The sequence below is a fragment of the Canis aureus genome, chromosome 13 (assembly GCF_053574225.1).
Source record: "Canis aureus isolate CA01 chromosome 13, VMU_Caureus_v.1.0, whole genome shotgun sequence".
In the NCBI taxonomy this organism is placed as follows: domain Eukaryota; kingdom Metazoa; phylum Chordata; class Mammalia; order Carnivora; family Canidae; genus Canis; species Canis aureus.
Genome location: NC_135623.1, coordinates 33586931 through 33610405, shown reverse-complemented (window position 1 = coordinate 33610405; position 23475 = coordinate 33586931). Strand labels below are relative to the sequence as shown.

At 36.7% G+C, this 23475-nt stretch overlaps 1 long non-coding RNA gene across 11 annotated transcripts in view; it reads right to left on the bottom strand.

Moving 5' to 3' along the window:
* The window catches only part of LOC144282262 (uncharacterized), a 146730-nt gene extending 123609 nt beyond the window's left edge, over positions 1-23121 (bottom strand). For 9 of the 11 annotated variants that reach the window (XR_013350637.1, XR_013350635.1, XR_013350636.1 and 6 more), the window contains exons 1-2: positions 22984-23121; positions 3580-3801 (exon numbers count right to left, since the gene is read on the bottom strand). This is a non-coding gene — a long non-coding RNA (uncharacterized LOC144282262). Of the gene's footprint in view, positions 1-3579; positions 3802-22949 lie in introns of all 11 variants that reach the window. The other 2 variants (XR_013350639.1, XR_013350640.1) reach the window with 2 other exon arrangements.
* Between the last annotated feature and the right edge of the window lie 354 nt (positions 23122-23475).

The window sequence follows — 23475 nt, the reverse complement described above, 5'->3', positions numbered from 1 at the left end:
TATGTGCCATAATGCTCTGAGAAAATAAGTAGGAAAGAAAACATACTATCAATATAATGGAATGGTTTATCCATGTTAAGTGCATATAGCACATCTGAGGTTTGTCATGATGGACAAGTGAAAAGGCAGCACCAGTGTGCCTGAGTGTATGTGTATCATGAATTTGTGTGTGTGTGTGTGTGTGTGTGTGTGTGTGTGTTGCAGTGCATGTGGATTATGGTTGGTTTTTTCCTCCACTCCCACAATGCTTGTATGCAATGGAATCAGATTATAGTTATAGGGGATGATCTTAACCAGAAACCACAGAATGTAAAGTGTGTAAGAAATAAGGGTATGATGGGTAATGAGAACTGAAAGACTATTTGGATTGGAGGTGCCAAAATATATTTAACAAGAGAATACAGCATAGGTCAGAGAAAAGAGTGCTTGAAGTCATTATATCAGAGTTTACAATGTTGGTGATAACTACCTGAGATCTGCCTTCAGGTTTTCACAAATTAAGGCTGTCATAAATTAAGATCTTGTATACTGTTTTCAATCAACAAGAAATCTGTCCAGTTGTAACATCATCTATAGCTTTCTGTAACTTATGTGTAAACATGTTTGAAAACAATGTTATCAAAGGATAAAATTAGTATATATTTTATAAGAATTCTTCTGAAATAGTATGTCTATCAAGAAAAGAAAATGATCTTAGTTTTGCATAATTCTGTTGAGAGACCATTCTCCTCAGGTCCCTTGGCATTTCTTTACATCTTGCAAGAGAGGCAATAACTTCCTTTCTTCCTGGTCTTTTCAAGAATGTTCCTAGAGCAAACAGCTTCAGAAGACAGCAACAGTGTCTCAAGAGCAAAGGGCTACTGCCCTGACTAAAAGATTCTATTTTTAGGCATTATCTGGCCCTCTTCATCACTCAATGCAGAGCAAATTGATACAAAGCAACATGGTGATACACTCACTATCTGGTCTACTATGAATAATTTTCTTGGTCTCTGGCCCAGGAGTCTTGTCTCTCCTGCCAGCATCTATGCGGTTGAGGCAGTCTAATCTAACTTTAGACCTAGTTAGACTAACCTGTTAGTTTGCAAGTAGGCTAAAATCTCAGATCCACTGAGATTCTTGATAAACTTTATTCTAAGTGATTTTAATGTTTCCTAGTGATCGATGATTACTAATTACTATAATTCCCAGTAAATATTTTAGAAATTTACCAAGCATTGATGTCAAATTTGTAACACTAAAGTTATTGCCATGAATTCCTCTCCATTTTGTTAATTTCCCTATCTCTAACTTCCTTTCAGGATTGCCCTAATTTCCATGATGTCTCATTCATAACTTTCATAGACCTGAGTCACATTTCAAAATGTGACTCATTTGTCCTAGAAAACATGAAATCCTGTAAGGGCACCCTATAGGTTTTGACTGATATTTTTTTCCTAACAAACTCTTAATTGATTTTACTTTTCAATTCTCCTTATCTACATTTTCCCTATCCTTTTCTATTTCCAGAAGAGTAATCCTTGATAGGAAAATAGAGACGAATTATTCTAATTTTTAAACTTTATCTATTCTGTGCATCTCTTTTGTAGCTGTTTTACAATCCTTCTTAGATAAACCCTTTTAAAATCCAAGTTATAATAAAATTGAATAGAAGCATTTACTTCTTTAGATCTATCCAATTTTCTTTTGATTTGAATAACGATCTAATTCAACAGTATTTAGTGTTTATTGCACAAGATGCTATATTTGATGTTGTGGGGGGCAGAGAAGGATAAAATCAAGTTAAAATATAGTGAGGGCAACAAAGTAAATACTCAGTAAACTCTAACCCAAAACAGAGTAAGATAAGTATATAATACCCTTCTGGTATCAGAACACAGATATGGTAACTGTGTTTTTTTTTTTGAAGACCCCCTCATCTCTTTTCATCCATTTTCCCTTTAAAAGCCTCAAGCCATTTGTTCAAACTTCTTTTATCTGGACTTTCTGGAATCCTATTTTTTAAAATCAGATATTCATTTCTAAGGAACCCTTCTTTGACTAGACTCAACTCACGTGATTTGGTAAATTTCCCTTAAGACTCTGCTAAATTTGGGCAGCCTGGGTGGTTCAGCGGTTTAGCGCCTGCCTTCAGCCCAGGGCGTGATCCTGGAGACCCAGGATCGAGTCCCACGTCGGGCTCCCTGCATGGTGCCTGCTTCTCCCTCTGCCTGTGTCTCTGCCTCTCTCTGTCTCTCATGAATAAATAAATAAAATCTTAAAAAATAAAAGACTGCTAAATTCTAGTTCACCACCAAGTCCTTATTATTCAAAATTAAGTTCAGAGGCAGATTGTCCTAGAGAAAATTTATGAGCTTGAATGCTCAGCAAACTTGTATGTCTATCCCACATCTGCCTTGAAACCAAAGAATGGTCTTTTCTTGCTTATCTTATTGGGAAGATAGTCATTCATTCAAAAAATATTTATAGAGTGTCTTACCATGTGCTAGTTACTATTCTTCATGATAGGGATAGAGCTGGAAACAAGATCAGCAAAATACAGGGCCATAAAACTTGCTTATAATTATTATCTTAATTTGTGTTTTGTCTTAATCTATTGAAGATGTTTGCATTTCTTCTCATACTAGGAAAAAGTAGGTCAAACATGGATAAGGTGAGAAGGAACCATAATCAGTATGTTGCTAGCAGGAAAACAGAATGGAGTTTACATTAAAAAATAAAAAGTAATAAGCAAATAAGAAAATTCTACATAGTTGTAAGTGTTGAATGAAGTACAAGATATTAAATACTTCTGTTCTTCAAAACATATCATTAAGACAATGAAGAATAAAGCAAGGAAGAAAAAAATACTATAGATCAGGATAGGTATTCTACAACTGCACTGCAGAATAGAACATGCTGGGGGTTCCTGGGGGTTAAGTGGGGTAAGCGTCCAACTCTTGATTTTGGCTCAGGTCAAGATCTCAGGGTGGTGAGATCCACCCTTGCATCAGGCTTCACTCAGTCCAGAGTCTGCTTGAGATTCTTTTTCTCCCTCTCTGCCCCTCCCACTGCCCCCCTCTAAATAAATACATAAAACCTGAATTTAAAAAAAATCTGCAATGTCTGTAACTGCACTGTCGAATAGGGTAGCTATTAACCCTATGTGAATACTGAACATTTAACATATGACTATATGACTGAGAAATCAAGTTTTAAATTTAAATTTTAACCAAGATGCCTAGATGGCTCAGCGGTTGAGTGTCTGCCTTCAGCTCAGGGCATGATCCTAGGATCAAGTCCCACATCAGGCTCCGTGCATGGAGCCTGCGTCTCCCTCTGCCTATGTCTCTGACTCTGTCTCTCATGAATAAATAAAATCTTAAAAAAAAAAATATTGACTTGGGACGCCTGGTTGGCTCAGCAGTTGGGCGCCTGCTCCTGGCTCGGGCGTGATCCGCAGACTCAGGATCGAGTTCCCTGTCGGGCTCCCTGCCTGGAGCCTGCTTCTCCCTCTGCCTACGTCTCTGCCTTTATCTCTCTGTGTCTTTCATGAATAAATAAATAAAATCTTTAAAAATTTTTAAAATAAATTTTTACCTTTAGCCATTTAAAATTTGAATATAAATAACACACATGTGGAGCAGCCCAAGTGGCTCAGCGGTTTAGTGCTCCCTTTGTTCCGGGATGTGATCCTGGAGTCCCGGGATCGCGTCCCGCGTCAGGCTCCCTGCATGGAGCTTGCTTCTCCCTCCGCCTGTGTTGTCTCTCTGCCTCTCTCTCTCTTTCTCTCTCTGCGTGTCTGAGTAAATAAATAAAAATCTAGAAAAAAAAATAACACACATGTGACTATTGGCTACCATCCTGGAGAGTGCATTTCTAGAAGTTTTAGAGACTTATTTATAGTTACTTGGATAATTAGAACCCAGGCCTCCTGATTCCAAAGCCAATCTTTTTTGATACCACAGTAAATGTATAACAGAAGCCAGTTTTGAAGGTAACAACAGAAGACTGAAATAATTTATAAGAAATAAGTTTGTGGGGATCCCTGGGTGGCGCAACGGTTTGGCGCCTGCCTTTGGCCCAGGGCGCGATCCTGGAGCCTCGAGATCGAGTCCCACGTCGGGCTCCCGGTGCATGGAGCCTGCTTCTCCCTCTGCCTATGTCTCTGCCTCTCTCTCTCTCTCTCTCTCTCTGTGACTATCATAAATAAATAAAAATAAAAAAAAAAAGAAATAAGTTTGTAGGGCAGCCTCAGTGGCTCAGGGTTTTAGTACCGCCTTCAGCCCAGAGCCTGATCCTGGGGACCTGGGATCGAGTCCCATGTCAGGCTTCCTGCGTAGGGCCTGCTTCTCCTTCTGCCTGTGTCTCTCTCAGTGTCTCTCATGAGTAAATAAATAAAATCTTTTAAGTTTGTATTTAATTCATTTATTTTTTATTTTAGCTCTATTCGTGTTAATAATTTCATTAATTATGATAGCTGAAATAGCTAAAAAATTTTCATGAAATTTTTTCACCAAATTTATAAATCTTACTTCCTTAAGACAGACATCATGAAATAGCAAGAAGAAGAAAAAATTAAATTGAAGATTAAACCTTGTGGAATTTTTTTTAAACTTTTGGTTAAAAGTTGTGTGTTTGTGTGTGTATGTGTGAGAGAGAGAGAGAGAGCAAGCCTGTGTGCGTATGTGTGCATGTGCACATGTGTTTTAATTTGTCCAAGTTTGTGGAAACCAATTTGTAAATACACTTGGTATACAAATTTATTTGACGTGTTTTAAGAAACAAGAAAGGGTATTCTGTTATAAAAATCTCTCTCCACCAGACCAGGATCACTATCATTGATCTTCACCATAAATCTTTATTTGCATCAGCATTGCCATTAGTAAACAGCAGCCAGATTAATCAATTTCAGAATGAGAGGCCTATTTTTTTAAATCAAAACCTTGTTAGCAATAGAAAGGCTGAGTAATCTATCTTGGTCCAGGAGAGGCAGAGAGAAGAAAATCACTGTAGGAGTTAACATCACAGAGAAATAAAGATTTTAGAGGAATATGAAATTAGAGAAAAGACTGACTCTCAGAAAAACAAATCTAGAGGAATCTCATAGCTACGAAGAACATATTAGTTTTTGCAAAAAAAAAAAGATAAAAGTAGTTCAGATTATTTCTTTTTAATTCAAAGGTAACGGTGACCTTGGATACATCTAAATCTTTCACTATGCCGTACTTTGTTCGTGATACTTATCCCAACCTTAAAATTTTTTTGAATAATGTGTTTTTGTTTAGAGTTTGTTTCTCCCGAGAAACTAAGCTCCATGAGGGCACCGTTCTTGTCTCTTTTATTCACTGTTGTAATATCACCACCAAAAAATCCCTGTCATACAGTAGGTATTCAATAAACATTTGCTGAGTGAGTAAATGAATGAACAATGAATTATTAACTGCATAAATCTTAGTGCAGTGTGTCTTATAATCAGTCTATGCAGTGCCATGCAGAGGTAGGTTTTTTTTTAAATGTTTATTCTTGATGACAATAGCTATCACCTATCGAGAAGTTTGCATAGGCCAGACCATTAAGTTCCTCATACATTTGCTATAACTTAATATTCAAAAGCACCCTTTTGAGTTATGGTTATGCAGACTACTATTCCAATTTTCTAAGGTAGGTAAAAGACATACAAGAATATTAAGTAAATAACCCAAGATCACATAATCAATAAACATCAAGATTCTAGCCCAGGTCCATTTAATACCTGTCTTTTTGTTTGATCAGCTCTATTGCATGTGATGTACAAACAAGGCCAGGGAAAGAAAATATCGTTATCAAAAACTACATCACCTACTTCAATATTTTGCATATAGCTGGCTCTGGTTAGTGAGAAAATATGTATGACTGAGCAAAGGTCATATGACTAGGTCCTAGAGGCAGCAAGAGAGTTTGGCCCTAATGTATACGCTACATATACCAGTAACGCTGTTCGTTCTGTAGCCAAGAGAGACCTATAAAATAAGATCTGCAGAGCCGATATGCAGAAAGCATAAATCTCTACATAAGATCTCCTATTTTCTGTAGATGGCCCATGTGGAACGCAATAACGGATTATCATCAAACTAAAATGAATGTAGCATACAGCCCCGAAAATTCAATTCCCAGAAAGCATGAGAATGGTTTGTAAGAGCTGTTAATAATGGGACATAACCCCAAACTATTATTAAGTAAAATGGTATTTTTCTGGAATTTTGAAAGTTATTTAGGACTGGAACTATATTTTCCTTAAAAACTGAAAGAAATTGGGGGAAAAAACTTAACTGCAGGGAAATTTTCATGGTCATGTGGCCATTCAATTTATACATTGAGTAGAAAATATTTATTCTCAAAAAATTTTAGTTTACCAGCATAAACCATTTCCATGGCTCAAAAGTTTCTACGTGGTCTCTGCGATGTGGAATTATTACTGACCACTCAGCAGGTAGTAGAGGTACAGTCTGAGTGACTTCTGACACGATGAACTCGTAACCCGATTAGAAGAGTAGTAGTTCTGAATTAAGCTACCCTTAAAACAGTTTAAAAATCAGATTTGCAGTTTCCAGCGCCTGAGCTGTCTTCACTAGCATGGCCTGTGTGCGCCACCCAGTGGAAAAAGCAAAGAGCCTTCAAAGCTTTAAAATGTTAATTTTCCTTAAAGTCCAAGATCCATTCTTTAAATATATAACCTCATGAGCATCTGGATTAAATCTCATAATGGGAGAACGCAGATTTTGTATTTTCTTCTGCAGCCTGGGAAGCCAGTAGGACACTGTGTGGGCACCCTAGAGGAAACTTCTCCATGCACTTCTGCATGCAGCAGCCATATGGTTAGAATCAGCGGGTTCACCCAGTGCCAGTTTACAACAATGGGCGTATATATGAATAACATGCAGGCAATCAGGGCAGCTCTGGGTTTCATAGCCTCCCTTTGTATAGGGTGCTTTTTTACACCTCATGGAAAAGGTAAGCCGGACAAGGGCTAATATTTTTCTCCCCAGTGAAGGCAGCGGGACTTCTGCTAAAGTGATGTCAGAGTTTCCATTTCAGCTCCATTTTTTCAATGCTTTGCCCTTTGCCGAAAACATTAACTCCATGAAAAAAAAATATATATTATTTAGTTATATTGCATCTCAGTCCAGGAGAATTTTCTTCTTCTTTAAATAAATGGTCTTGAAAATAAATTAGATCAAACATAATAAAATCCTATTTTTAGAGGAGGTGAGACTTTACGGGGGGGCGGGGGATAAAGGAATTTTTCTTTCTCAACTACTATGTGTTTTCTTTCCAATGTCTTAGAAAATAGCAGGAGTCATCACAATATAGAATTGATCTTGTCCTATCAGACCTGATTCCCTGCCCTCAGGAGATTATTATAAAGCTACAAAAGGACTTTAGTCTGTAAAAACCAGCTCAAAGCTACACTTTCCAGTTCTACCCTCCTGACACAAACAAATCATTTAGAAAATATGTTTGAACAGACAGACATTCCCCCTGTCCACATCAGCCTGTCTGGTGGCACTCCCCCTCTCAAAGTCACCACCTAGGCAGACTGAGGTTCCCGTGGTAAGGCCTGTCCCCATGCAGTACCTGTTACCATGATTAAAAAAAGGAAGGGGGGCACTTTATCTTCCCTGTTGTCAAAAAAGTTCCAGTTCTACGAACATAATTCATTTGTGGGCAAAAAAATTTTAAAGATGGAGAAAACTCAGCTGTCTGATGGTGGCCATAGTTCTCTTTTGTGTGATCCACAATGTGTGTAGAAGGGAGGGGTGGGGGGGCCTCAGATCTCTGCCTCTGGAGGTAAAAAAAGAAAGAAAGAAGACCTGTGAATTTAGTATTAGGTTAAATAATGTGTATGTTTGGCATGAAAGTTGCTCTTTAACTTGTGAGAACCTTTTTTTATTGAAAAAAGGTTTTTATTGATTTTTTTTTTCAATTGAAGGACTTATAGAAAGGGCTTCCATGATATTCTGAGTGGATTTATTTCAACTTTTATGTAAAAAAAAAAAAAAAAGAATATGTGCCATATGTTTAACTTGTTTTCTAGTATTAGGGCCATGCCACAAGCAGGCAAAAATGATTACATTCTAAGAATCATGTCTCACCCAATCACACCTCAACCTCAAGAGGACCAAAGTACCTAACATAAATTTAAATTTCCTGAGTTGTGAAGAATGTGAACTCTGGTGTCATCTGTATTTTTTCCTCACGTCTCTCTCTATTTCCTTGCACCCACCAACGAGGCTTATAGATGCCTGGCATTTCTTAAAATGTGTTTTGTATTTTCACATCATTTACTTTTCTCATCTTTGTAAGAAATGCAGACCCTAAATAATTGTACTGGGGATCAGAAGAATGAAGGCTATCCAGGAAGGCGGATCCAAGGCTTTGGATGCAGGGCAGAGAGTTAGGATACAAGACTTATTATCATCTCCCTGAACCTCAGACGTTATCAGTCTGCAAGCGAAACTTAATCCTGAACATAAATTGCATTTCCTAAAAAAACATCATCTTGCCTTAAGACACCAACCTCCCTGATTACACGGAATGTCTGTGTTTACACGTTTGTGCGGAGCATGCTGACTGTATTAGTGTCCTAGGAAACAAACCGTGTGCCGCTCACAGACCTGCTGCAAGCACTGAGGAGAGAGAGAAAAAGAAATTTTGAAATCAGACTCCCGATCTCTAACTCCTTTCAAATTCCTGAAGTACATTAGCTTTACTACTGCATGATGTGCACGGTAGTATTTCTTCTAATGAAATCTGACTAAAAGTTTAAATGAGTTTAATGCATGAAATGTATAAATAAAATGTGGCCTTGATTAAATTTAGACTTGATACATAACTTAAATGGGTAGCACAAGAACAGCTTTGGTATCATGTGTCCAGACTATTTTGGGCTCTGCAAAAGCAGTTTGGATTTTTATCAGTGAGTGCAGGGCGCTTTCTATCAGGAGCACAGTATCTGTTCAGAGCTGAAATATGCAAAAGTGCTGTGGAGGAAATAGTGTAATTGAAAAAGAGGTAAGAGTGAGAAAAGAAAACCAAGTACTAGGAGACCGCAGAATGGAATTTGCAAACAGCAGCTCACGTAGGTTAAGAGATTTCAGTTAGAGTTTCTTCTGATGTCTCTTAGTTTTAGGACTTTAGGAATAAATCTTAATTTCATGGAGCCTCAGTTTCCCTCATTTGTACAAGTGGATCAAGATGCCTTATCTGCCTACCTCCTGGTTTGCTGGACAGATCAGAAGGAGATATAACAAACACAAAAGGTCTCTGTGTATATCCCAGAGCTTCACAAATCTAAGGCATGGTTATAACAGACTTTCTTAACTACAGAAATTTCCTATTCACATCGAAGAATTACAAAAAAAAAAAAATACTCTTTCCAGCTAACATCTAATGTATATAACCCATATTAGGAAGGGGAAAATGAGCTTAAAAAAAAAAGCTCTCAGGGAAAAACACCACAGCTATACAGGAAACTTTGTAAAGTAGTAGTAAAGTGTATGGCCTTTGAAGTCACACATCCTCTGCTTCAACCCTTCCTCTGTTACTTCCTAGTTTGAAGAAATCTAGCTATACGATTGAGCAAGTGACCATCACTTCATAAACTGCTTTCTTATCACTTTGAAAACAGAGATGATAATACCTGCTTAATAGTTTTGCTGGGACAATTAGATATGATGTATGTTCATGCCTGGTATTTAATAAGTTTTCCAAAAACTCTACTTTCTTTATTTCCATGTTCTATATACCATGGGAAGGCCATCATACGCACTTCAAGGAGATCACGTCCATACATGTACAGAAATTATTCCACTCCCAAAGAAAGTCAGAGTTACTCTTCACCATCATTTCAAAAATGAAAAGCCAATGCCAAAGTTACGGAAGTGAAAACAAACAAAAATAGATGAAAAGTCGCTGAAACATAAGGATGGAGGATAGAGTGATGGAAAGGTCTCATAAGCCTCCTCAGCGGGAATGTTTGATGATTCTAGGTGAAACCACAGCCAGTCTTTTTTTTTTTCTTTTTTCTTTTTTCTTTTTCTTTTTTTTAATATTGCACAATGCCACTCAGTTTCAGGCACTCAAAAGAATGAAACCAGGTGAGTTTGAGCCAATTTTGCCTTTCATTTTTCAAATTTGTTTATTACTTTACTTAAACCACAACATTCTGAGATCTCACAAGAAAATCTGTTTCTGTAAAATTTTCAGCCTGATTTCCAAACCAGAAAAGAGGTTCAAATAAACTTGGGCCCAATTCCAAAAAGCATCTGAGATTCTGGATGTTTATTTGAAGCAATCTGGACTCCTGACCTTTTGAGGTTCACCCGCCACCAATAAAGAGCCTACAATGAATTTACTGTGTAAGGATCTAGTGCCTCAGCGTCTGGATGGATAAAAATCCCATTGGTCTTAAGGAAAGTTGTTTCCGAACACATGTGGTGGAATCAAGCCTTCAGCAGATATACTGATACCCTCCTTTTAGGAAAAATGTACCAGCCAATCAGGGTCCTAGCTCAGAAAAAAAAATCTGTAAATAGCTTATTTATTCAATATGCTTTATGAGTTTAAAAAATTTTCCTAGGTTGACACCATTAAGAAGAGACTCTTGTTGGAGTAGGCAAAGGGTGTAGTATTTCCTGGAGCACTATAGAAAAATTCAGACCAAACTGCTCTCTACATACAGAGCTGCCTTTAACACCAATGTAAGACTTTAGAAAGGATGCCAATCCTCCCCAAGTTCTTGAGCCCTTTCAAAAACTGAATTCTACCACTTTTGAAACGATGAACACTGAGAAATTGGATTTGAAACCACAGCATTAAATGCTTAAAATCCGATCCTTCTGTCAGGACCTGGGATAAATTAAACTGATGTACATTATTTTTAAGAAAGGAAAAAAATATGGGAAGTGGATTTTGAAGCCTGAAGGCATAGAACAAAACAAGTTATGCAGGTGATACAAACCATCTTAGTTCATTCCCATAATGGCTTTCTACTTCCATATGGTGGCCCATACTGGAAATAATTCTTAGGAAAACACGTTTATATGTGATAAATAAAACATTATTTTAGAGGTTTCTGTTTTTATTTTCAGAGTAGGCTACTTTTTTCTTCAGTGTTCGAACTGCTGTTTAAGTCTTGTTTTGTTTTTACTTTGGTGTTTGAGTTTATTATTTCAAGGAAATAATACGTAGAGAGTGCTAGGGAATGTGTATAAGTGATAAGGGTATAAGGTGAACAGCTATCAAGTGTTTCCATCACATGAATTCAATGCAGCTGGATGATATGTATTAGGATTTAATCAAAGCCTCAGGAATTTTAAACACAAAATGGGTTGAGTTTCGCTTTAGCATATTTTAAAGTTATTAAACTTGTTACTTTATTAATATTTTATTAGTAAATTTTATTAATCTCTGATTCAAATAGTAGCATTAGCCTAAAGATACACACATTGTTAGGAGCAAAAGCCTCTATTCTTATTGACTGTTGTCAGGGGTAGAGTCTGACTTGGTAACAGGAACAAAACTGATTAAAAGCTTCCCAATTTAGAGAAATCTTTTTAAAAGGTATTTCCTGACAATGATTCAGGCAGTAATAGGGCAAGTTCAAACATCAGAAGAGATTGAGCTATAGATAACCATCGCCCAATATTTTTATTTGAATTTCAAAAATCTGACAATTGAAGCCTACTGCCTGTATTTCTGCCAAAGAGCCTAGATCTTTTTTTTTTTTTTTTTTTTTTCTTTTTTTTTTCTTTTTCCATCACAGATCACTCTGACATCAAGTAGAAACTTATTTTCAGATCCTGGACATTTGCAAGGTAGGAATTAGAAGAAAGATGTCTAGCAATGTTTATTTTAGAAAAGATGCATTTGTACATACATACTAATATTACTATTAAAAGTAGCATGCTTTGTCAATAAAATTAAAATTGTTAAAGCGAACTTTAGCTTTAGTGTGGGTTTTTAAGGTTTCCATAAATTTCACTTATAAGCCTTATATTGTTAAATAATTAAAACATAAATTGTGCATTATAGACTTAAAATTAGGCATTATAGACCATAGACCTGAGGGTCTCTGCAGGCTATAGAATATTCAAGACAAGATATATACAAACTGAATTGGAGACATTGAATAATACCAACTTAGAAAAATGAGATGAAGTAGAATTCATGAAATACATAATATTTGAGACAACAAAACCTTCAAAACTTCACTATTTTATTTACCATTTTCACATAGATCTTCTTCTATTTTTTTTCCCAAGAATATTTCCAGAACAAGGCCCAAATATCAGAGGTAGAACAAATGAATGCTTACTAGCATACTACCAGCTGGTTGAGGCCAGGAGGCTGCCACTCCCATGTAACCTCCTGTTTCATTTTGCATTCCAAATAACTTCATTAGATTTTAGAGCATCACAAGTGAGCAGAAAACATACTCCTGACACAATACAACATGCAACCCCCCTAATTTTGTACTTTTATTATATTGTTTTTTACGTCTGATCTTAAACAGTTCATGCAAACTAAAGCAAAAAGGGAGCTTCCTATGAATTCAACCTCTGTGTGCAGTCGCCAAATAGTCCTAATCATTCAAGATATCGAATCCTCAGCCTCAGGACTTGGACCATAAAGTGCTAACGGTGTTGGTATGTTTTTTTTTTTTTTTCTCCACATCACTTCATTTAGTTGGTTATGAGATTCAGATGAAAGTCAAGGAATGCTGCAAATATGAGGGCTGCAATCACTAGTGTTAGGACCAGGTCATTCCTAGCATAGGATGTGTTCTGGGATTTGCTAGACTCTCCACTCTTATATATACTGCAACTCAGTTTGAAGGGTACACTTTTTAAAAGGGAGCTTGTTTATCTGTATGTCTATCCTCTCTCTCACAAGTGAAGATGGAGATTTTAAGTTAACCTTTGCTAATTTACTTTGTTATTTTTTGCTAATTTTGCAGTCTACTAGATATATTGAAACTTAAAAAAAATAAACATGCTAAGCTACAAATGAAAATTCTCATTTTTTCTCATATATGTAATAAAGTTCATACAGAGGGGATCTTTTGCTAAGATATAACTAATACCCACCTGTCATTGCCCACTGCCAGCCAGTTGAGTATTTGTTATATGAGAAAATGTATTTGAGTCCATTATATATTAAAATCATGTGATAACAATTTCCATTATTTAAATAGTTTATAATGAAGAATGGCCTACCAATGACTTTCTTCGACACTTTTTCCCCTCAAAAATAATTCTTAAATTTGTTTCTTTAGGAGCACTTAAATAATTTAGTCTTCATCTGAATTTTTTTTTCTCCATTGAATTTACAGCAAAAAAAGAGGCAGATAAGTAATCAGCTGAGTACTGTGGTTTTACACAGATAAAAATTTATCCCATGAATTCACAAAGGGCTGCTTCGTACTGGATTAACACCTCACACAGTGGGTTTTGTCGACAGAACTCTTAGCTGAGGGAAAAACTATTTGTGTACTGTCACAGTTTTTATCCAAAAGGGACTCAGAGTACTTTTCGAATTAAACACTACCATTAAGTTGAAACAGAGCCACCCTGGAGAGACTTCATGGTCTGTCAATCACCGCATGGCCACTACACAGCTGATGGGGGAACAGCATATTTTTGGCAACATGGTAAAACCCTTTTCATACCAAAAATACAGTGGTGTCTTTGATCTCATAGAGGGAAGGCAAGACTTGTTGGCTTTTTCCTCATGGATTCATCCAAAAATCCACAAGACCAAATCCATTACTCATACAAAACTCTTGCTGGAGTTGACCACATGACATAGAAAAGAGACCTTTTCAGAAACATTCAGTAGGGAATTTTTCTCTCATGCTAAAGTTTGCAAAATTCCTGAGAGATTTTTTTTTTTTACTGGAAAATAACTCTCATTAAAATCTATGTTCATCTGTTATCCCAAAGGCCAGCTTCCAATTGAAATCCTTGCTATTTTGTTAATAGCACTCATTTAATTGTTTTATGTTTTTTGGGAGTATCTTTGTGTCTGTGTGTGTAATAAGTTGGGAATTCCTGAGAAGTTAAGAAAGTACTTTTAAAAGCCAGGTCTTAATTTGTCAATTCTTTATTAAGAGTTAAATAAGAATACTAAGGTCTTTCTAACTTACTGTGATTTTTCAATAGGATTTTAATTCTTTTAATTTCCAATTTCTAATGAGAAACATAGTATATCTCTTATTTGTAGTTCTCTCAATTACTGAAATAAGGTCATAGAATGAATACTTCAAAACTGTTATATACAGTTGCAGTATTTCCTGAGTTTGGCCTTTGTTCAGCTTGACTCTGGATCCCCAGTGTCCCAGATGAAAGTGAAATAAAATTTCTTGAACATATAGTATGTGCCTAGAACTCTGCTAGGAACACCGTTTTTTTTCATCTCATTTACTCATCATAACAATAATGTGGGCGTTACAGTGGGCTGTAGGATTGTTCTCAATGATTCACTGCCTTCCCTATGAGACGAGACTTTCTGCTTCATTCACATAAGGCTTGGGTATGTGACATCCCCCCGTGGGCCATTTAAAAGTCAGTGAGAGCGATGCATGAACCATACAAGCAGACCCTGTTAGAGTCATCCTATGGTTTCTGCATATCCTTTCCCTCTGTCTTGAATAAACAAGTGCTGAATGGGGAGGCTCCTTCTGCCAAAAGGAGAAAACAGCAGAGCTATGCCTGACCTGAAAGGATCTGCAATCCAAGCAAGAAATGAACCTTTGTTGTGAGCCATTCAAATTTTAGTAATGTTTGTTACCCCTGTATACCTTAACAGAATGCAGGTAAGTATCAATAATATTCATTTTGCAGAGGAATGCATTGAGGATCAGCATAATTAGGTATGCCAAATAACACAAAAAGTAAACTAACCGTCAAGAAATGAATTCAGAGTTGCCCAACTCCATAACCTATATTCTACCTTAGAGTACTTTAGAAGGTCAAAATGCATGCCAACTCATTATCCAGAAAATTCCTAATTCAACCAGATAATCAAAGAGGATGATCTGTTAACCAACTGAATCACATAAATCTTCCTTGGTAGGCTCTTACCTATACTAGACCATTAGTTTGAAAAAAAAATTCATTTTTTTCTTTTAATTGAACATTTATCCTCTGCTTATATTTCTTCCAAGATTAATATATTTTTTCAATATTTTCAATGTTCAAATCTCAATTCTGTTTAGTGGGTTCAAATTCCTCCTCAGGCACGTTAAGTATATTGCCTTGAACAAGTCACTTAATCTCTGAACTGCAATCTTTGGTGAATATGGGAAAATCACTGTCACAGGCTTTCTGCAAGAATAATCTATAAATGAATGTTGGCACAGCAGGCACAGAGCAAACATTAAATCTGTTTCTAGTATCCTATCTCTCCTTTTGGTTAGGCAACTCCTGTCTAGAATAGCTGGCAAAGGGTTATTGATAGATGGATTGGTAAAATGTTCAAATAGCATTTTTGAAACCAACCCAGCAAAGACAATAATTTGCTTGACCTTGGTTCTCCTCACCTTATACCTTTCAACCTTTAGTTTTCTCCAAAAAGACAAATGACTTTGTTTTTCTAATGGGCTTTTTCTAGGTTATTTTATAACAGCAGTGAATGTGGCAATATTTTTTGTTTCCATTAAATCAAAAACATCAGATTGCCTATATTAGATTCATTGGGTATTACTGTCTTTTTATTCCAACACATGCTATAGCCCTAAGCACAAAATACTATAATGTTTTTTAACCAGGTTTCTTTAATCTGATTATCAACCAGAATTTGAGAGGTAATTATTTGTTCACTTTCAGCATTGTAAAAATATAACATCAGGGTGACAGATCCAGCCTCCATTTAATGTTAAAGTGTTTATCCTTACGTTAAATTTTGGTATCAGTCACTAAGTAAGTCTTAGGTCATATCAACAAAATCCTAATTTTATGAGAACCATAAAAAAAGGAGAGACTTCAAGTTCAAAACCTGGATTGATTGCATCAATTACTAGAACCTTAAGTTTCAATTTTCCTTTCTGCCAAATGGATAAAACAATTTATCTTTGTGGTATATACATACTTTTGAATTTCAAAGGAGAAAGCATTAGAAAAACATTACTGTACGCTGTAAGAGTGATATTAAAGTATTGGGAATTTTTGCTATTTGTACCTAAGGTAATAAAAAAAATTCCAGCATTTTCTTCCTATGCTATAATGTCATCTTAGGCAGTTCAGGAAACTTCAATTTAATACTTTTAACATATATGTGTAAATAATTTAAAAAATGTAGTTACATATATAACTATATATGCATGAAGTATGCTTTTTTAAACTATGTGTTTTTAATTTGCAAGAAAGTGAACTGTTTTCCACATTTACTTAAATCACATTATTAATAGATTGGCACCAGAATTACTTAATGATTTTGATCCACCTAGAAAAGATAAGCACATTTTATGGAAGAGGAGATTTTAAAATATAATTGAGTAAAGCAATCCCATATTACAACTTTTGGTTGTAAATCTCACCAAAAACAAAAGCAAAAAAAAAAAAAAAACAGTTTTGCTGACCCTTTTCGTGTAGTTCAATTTTACCTTTTCATTCTAAGATGTACATATTATGTTCAATTTCCTCTTCCGTTCTCTAATTCAGTGTCCAGGTTATTTTCATTTCTGTAACTCATCACTATTTATCAGGTATTATTAGTGCTAGTATTTTCTGCTCCAACAAATGTGAAACAAATTTAAAACCAAAGGAGCTGATCTTGAAGTAATCCTAGAAGAAAACGTGGTTTTCAAATTCTCCACAGCCTGCACAATAAATTAGGCTGAGTACAGAGAGACTTTTCACAGAGAAATGCCACAACATGTGTAGAAAACATAGATATTTGCCTGGGTGCTCATGTTTCTAGATTGTTTTTCCTCTAACACTACCAAAATGATACTTGACTTGACCTGAGCACTTTCAACAAATGGTAAATAACCAGATGCCCACTTGTCCCCTCCCTTTTTGTGTCTTTGTTACCAGATATTGTTAGCTGATTTCTGCATTATCTTTTCACATGCTTGTAATAATGCATAATCACATCCCTTTAGTTGTTGTTTTTCTTAATGATTTAACTTAAGTGGTTTCAAGTATAAACTCACCATCAAAAAAAAAATGTACTTCTGTTACTATTTGTTAGAGTCCACCATGTTGGAATTCACCGTTTAATTATCACAGAAACTTGCCTTTGTGGTTGTTCAAAATGAAAGCAGCAGAGTTCATAATCTTGGCTCACCATGCTATCTGTCCATGGTCTTTGAAAGATGGCATATTTTCAAATATCCCAGACTGGCTCAAAATGCTGTCATATGTCACATTGGATTACCTTAGCCAGCTTGTGTTATGTTACATCAAGGATGTGACTAACATCAACCACATGTAATGCAGCAGAGCAGTGCTATCCGCCAGATAAATTTCAAAATGGCACGGTTTTTAGAAACCAGGATTTAGAAATTTCTGGTCATTAAGGAAAAAAAAGAGAGAGAGAGAGATCTTTAAATTTTAAAAGGGATTTCTATTTTTTTCACCCTCACTTTCAAAGGAGTTAGCAGTTATAGGCAAATTACAACTCACCATACTGAGTATTCTAAATCAAAGTTAAGCAGCAAAGAAACTCTGAAATGTATAATATTAAGAGCATTCCAGAGTAGAGTCTAGGGAAAGTTAAATGCAAGTACTTTAGAAAACCCTATTCAACTGAATATTTGTACATGAAGAAAGTAACTTTAATTTAAAAAGGAGCAGATGTTGCATAATATAACCATACTTCAGGTTAATACTAGTTTCAGTTTGTAAAATAATTATATATTTGTATATTATTTAGGGGACAAAGGAAATATTTACCAATAAAATAATCAAAAGAATTCAAATATTTCAAACAGACATAATCTGTTTAGACATAATCTAAATTTATACAAGTTGATTAATAAAAATTATGTATTGAAAATACATAACATATAACAAATAATGTTGGTATATATGATTCAATATTCTAATACTCTATCAACCTTCAAAGATACAAAGATTCTCCAACCCCCCAGGGGATGATTTATAATGTCTGGAGATATTTTTCGTTATCATGACTAGGGGGCTGCTACTAGCATCTGGTGGGTAGAAGCTAGAGATGGTCTGAACAACCTACAATGCACAGTAGATCCTGTACAACAAAGATTTATTGGCCTAAAATATCAACAGTGCCAAGGTTGAGAAACTTCAGTTTAAGCTACATATTGATTATGTATTAACATTTTTACTACAAATATTTCCTTTGAATCTTTTTGATCTAAACATTCAAATGTCTATATACTTACATGTCCATCTCCACACACGAGTCACTCAAACTCAACTCATCACAAACTGCTCAAATTCTCTCCTACAAGTCTTTAACTCCAATCATAGCAACTGGCGTCACCACCCACTATGTAGGGTAGGTCACAAAGTTTACAAGCCATACTGCCCAGAACCATCCTTCATCTTGCCCTCATCCATATACCCCACCTATTACTAAGTTCTCCATTTCTATGGCCTAAATATTCTTAATCACCTCAATTTCTCTCTAATGCCAAACACCTTGTGGGAACTACCACCGTTTCTACTTTAACTTCTTTAACAGCCCACCACCTGGACTTACCACATCTATTCTTACATTTCTCCAATCCAGTTGCCAAAATGCATCTAGAGTGGTTTTTTTTGAAAGCTCAGATCTCATCCTGTATCATCTTCTAATATATACATTCTTCCAATATAACTACTGGTAAACACTGAGAAAGGCTTTTCCTGCTTTGGTCCCTGCTTACTCCTCAGCTTCATTTCATGCCACTCGCCTCCTCTGGTTCTCAGTAGAACCACCTTAACTCTACCTTTCCTCACATTTCTCCTTTAAATAGCTGCATGCTTCGAACCTACTTCACTAATTTCACAATACACATTATCTTTCAATAAATATTCTTAATCTTTAGTTATTTTAAGCTAATCTTTGTAATAACCCACAAACTTAGCTTAAAATGTTAGAATTTATCACCATCCCTTTTATCCAATGTCTTATTCGTTCCTAAGCTCAGCTTTTTAAAACGTATCTTCATGTCTTTTTCTAAATGAAGCATATACTATATTTTCCAGGTAACTACACATATAAACATGTCTTTTTATTGCATTATACATTAGTCCAGTGATCAAATTGTTGGTCACAAGATTTATTTTTTCCCTTTTCCTTCCTGGTATTTAGCACTACAGAGACATGTGAGACCGCAATATTTTTTTTGGGAGGGTAGATAACATTTATTCCCATTTCTCAGGAATTATTCAATGTAATTAGGGGCACCTAGGTGGCTCAGTTGGATAAGCATCTGCCTTCGACTCAGGCCATCATCCTGGTGTCCTGGGATAGAGCCCCACATTGGGCTCCCTGCTCAATGGGGAGTCTGCTTCTCCCTTTGCCCTCTCCCTCTGCTCACATACTCTTTCTCAAAATAAATAAATAAAATCTTTAAAAAATTATTTGATGGGGATCCCTGGGTGGCGCAGCGGTTTGGCGCCTGCCTTTGGCCCGGGGCGCGATCCTGGAGACCCGGGATCGAATCCCACGTCGGGCTCCCGGTGCATGGAGCCTGCTTCTCCCTCTGCCTGTGTCTCTGCCTCTCTGTCTCTCTCTGTGTGACTATCATGAATAAATAAATAAAATCTTTAAAAAAAAAAATTATTTGACGTAATTAAAAAGCATTTTTGTAATATATATCTAGGTTGTATGTCCTATGTAATATTAAAACTGACAATAAGAGTATTATTATTAATTAAGCCTTTAGTATGAGTCAGACACTGAGTTAAGTGCTATATACCTAGCATTAAACTTCACTGTTGCCAGGGGAGCAGAAATGTTATCCCTATTTCACATATGGGAAAACTGGAACTTAAAAGGTTAAGTAATATTCCCAAGGCTATGCAAATCAGGCCTAGGTAAGGCCATATGACTAATTTTGGTGAGCAAAATGGTGATAAAAGGGATTTGTCACTTTGGGGACAAGACCAAAAAGGGTGTATTTTTTTTCTACCCTCTTTTCCATTAATTCACCACTTGGATGTTGCTATTCAAGGTAACTGTGGAAGCCATCGTCAAAGATGGCAGAGTCTCCATCAACCTGGGTCCTTGAATGTACTGAATGGAACAGAGGTCCTCCTCAGTCCCAATCAGAAATATCTACACTGGATTGTTAGGTGAGTGACATATAAATTTGTATTGTGCTAAGCTACTAAACCTTTGCAATTTGTTTTGTGTTTCTTTCTAAACATTTACTAATGCAGTCAAAAAGATGAAAAGCTACGCATTTAAACTTTTCTAGGAAAGAGAGGATATTCAGTAAATGGTATTTTAGTATGTGTTAAAGGAAAATACTCCATGTAGAAAATTAGTTGTTGGACTGCCACTGGAAAGGTATCTGCAGTGAATAGTTTTCCTAGTGATAGTATAGATATAACAACACAATGTCTAACTACAAAGATTACAAATGCAAATGATTTTCAGTGTTAACAAGTATATTCATAGCTAATTATCTGAAAGTCAAAATGTATTAATGAGTTGATTGGAAAAAATATTTCTGTAACCAGTGGACACTTTGCAGTATTCACAAATACACTACTCTTCATCAGAAAACTTAAAGTGCTTACACTCTCTGACCTCAATTTCAATTTTGGTGATCTACCCAAAACAAATTATACTAAACCCATTAAAAAGTCATACACAAAAATATCTCAGTTATAAGTTTGGTTCATTAAAAACTGGAAACAAACTACATGTCCAGTAAAAGGCACATACTTGGTAAATTCTAGCACATAATATGCTTAAATATTATCTGGAAATTTGTTGTTCATAAGAATATTTAGTGTAACTATAAAACAATTTAACCTTCATTTTGGGTTATGAGTCAGGTAACTGATGGTGTCCACTTTGGCAACTAATATGCTGAGAGCCAAAATTTGGGCCTGCTTCTGGTAGGTGCAGGATTTTGTAGCACATGTTTTTATGGTTTTAATTTCCACCTGGCATATTCTCATTTTTAATCCTTATTTTACTTTCTATTTTTTTTTTTGCTTATTTTGAATTAATTTTACACAACTCTATTGTTGCATCCCAGTAGTACCTAAAGCTCACTGCACTTATCATATGCTAGGACTGTACTAGGCAGTTAAAATATGAATCAATGACTCCTCTTAATTGCCCTAAGAGGTATGCAGGATTATAGTATCCATATTGTACAAATAAGGAAACAGGAAAGAGTAGTCATCTGACCAAGTTCACACAGCTAAAGAGAGGCCACACTGCAAATATAGGCAATGTGGCGTCATATTTAAAGCTCACAAAGACTATGCTTGTGTCTTAGTAAGTCATCCTAAAATATTTTTGGAGTAAGCTAAAATACAAACACATTATCCATTAAATAAATAGGCTTATTAAATGCTATCAATTAAATAAATAGGTTTTAAAATGGTTTTAAAATTTAAAAAATATAAAGGTTTTAAAATTTAAAATATATATATATATATATATTTTTGAAACTAGAAAATAGCTACATTTTAAAATGAGAATCTACAGCAAGGGAAGCTTTTCCCATCCACAAAGAGAAGAGGCAACCTACCAAATGGGAGGAAATATTTGCAAATAATATATCTGATAAAGGGTAGTAACATGCAAAATCTAGGGAGCATTTATACAACTCAGTAGCAAAAACATACACATTCCAATTAAACGTAGCAGAGGATCAGACATTTTCCAAAGAAGACCTACAGTTGGCCAATGGACACAGGATAACGGGCTCAACATCACCAACCATCAGGGAAATGCAAATCAACCACAAGGAGAGAACACCACACAGCTCTTAGTGGTTCCTCTCAAAAAGACAAGAAATTTGACAAGTAGTGGCGAGGAGGCAGAGAAGTGGAAACACCTGTGCACTGTTGGTGGCAATGTAAATAGGGGCAGTCCCTGAAGGAAAATAGTGTGGAGGCTCCTTAAAAAAATTAAAATAGGGGGGATCCCCGGGTGGCTCAGCGGTTTGGCGCCTGCCTTCAGGCCAGGACGTGATCCTGGGGTCCCAGAATCGAGTCCCATGTCGGGCTCCTGCATGGAGCCTGCTTCTTCCTCTGCCTCTCTCTCTGTGTGTCTCATGAATAAATAAAGAAAATCTTTTAAAAAAATTAAAATAGAACTGTCATATGATCCCGCAATTCTGTTTCTGGGCACCCACCTGAAGAAAACATAAACACGCAGCGCAAGATACACGCAGCCCCCAGGTTCGCGGCAGCATTATTTACCACAGCCGAGAGACGGAAACGGCCTACGTGTTCACCGACAGAGGAACAAATAAAGACGAGGCGTGTGTGCGCACACGCGTGCGCACAGGCAGGAATATTATTCAGCCGTAAAAAAGAACATTTCGCCTTTTGTGACAAAAACCGATGGACCTTGAGGGCACCGCACTAAGTGAAGTAGGTCAGAAAAAGCAAACACCATAGGATCTCACTCACACATAGACTCTCAAGAGAAAGCGCAGCTCACAGACACATGGAACAGGTGGGTGGCTGAGGGGAGGCAGGTGTGAGGGAACAAGAGGTCCCAAATTCCAGATGTAAACCAAGTAAGTCCTGAGGATGCAATGCGCCATATGGCGACCGCAGTGAATTACACTATATGACGTATTTCAAAGTCTTCAGCGTTTTCATCAGAAAACGACTGTATCTGTGTAAGGTGATAGACGTTAACCAGACTTATTGTAGCATTTTTACTATATGCAAATACTGAGTCGTTACCTCCACACCTAAAACTAATACAATGTTTTACGTCACTAACAGCTCAATTCAGGAAAATGGGCTCGTCTCACAGACCTGAGACGTCCAGGTGATGCACGCAAAGATGTACCTGCATCCGGGGCCCTGTCTGAATCCGTCGCTCGGGTTTGCTCCTCTCTCCGCAGGTTTCCTCGTCAGCCAACGGCCCCCGCCCTCAGGGCGGCAACAGCAATTCAAGGCAGCTTCCTGCTTCCGGCTTCCGGCCCGGCCGGCTCCCCGGTTCAGCCAACTGGAGCAGCCTTCCGGTGCAGCCCCCAGGCCCTGGGAAAAGCTCTCATTGGTAAATGCAGGGTCACGTGCTCCACCCCCTGGACCAATCACTACAGGCCCATTGGCCAAGCCAGGGTCTAAGCCCCGCCCTTAGATTCTGGTCCCCCTGAGCCTGACGAGACTGGACGTGGGGACCGAGTGGGTTTCAAGAAATATAAAAGGATATTGGAGCAGTTAAAATCACAGATGTACATAACACGCTGAAGCTCCCTAGCCTACTCCCACTAATGTTTCTGAAAATAAAGTAAAACATAAAATATGAATCTCATTCATTAATCCCATAGTCTACATA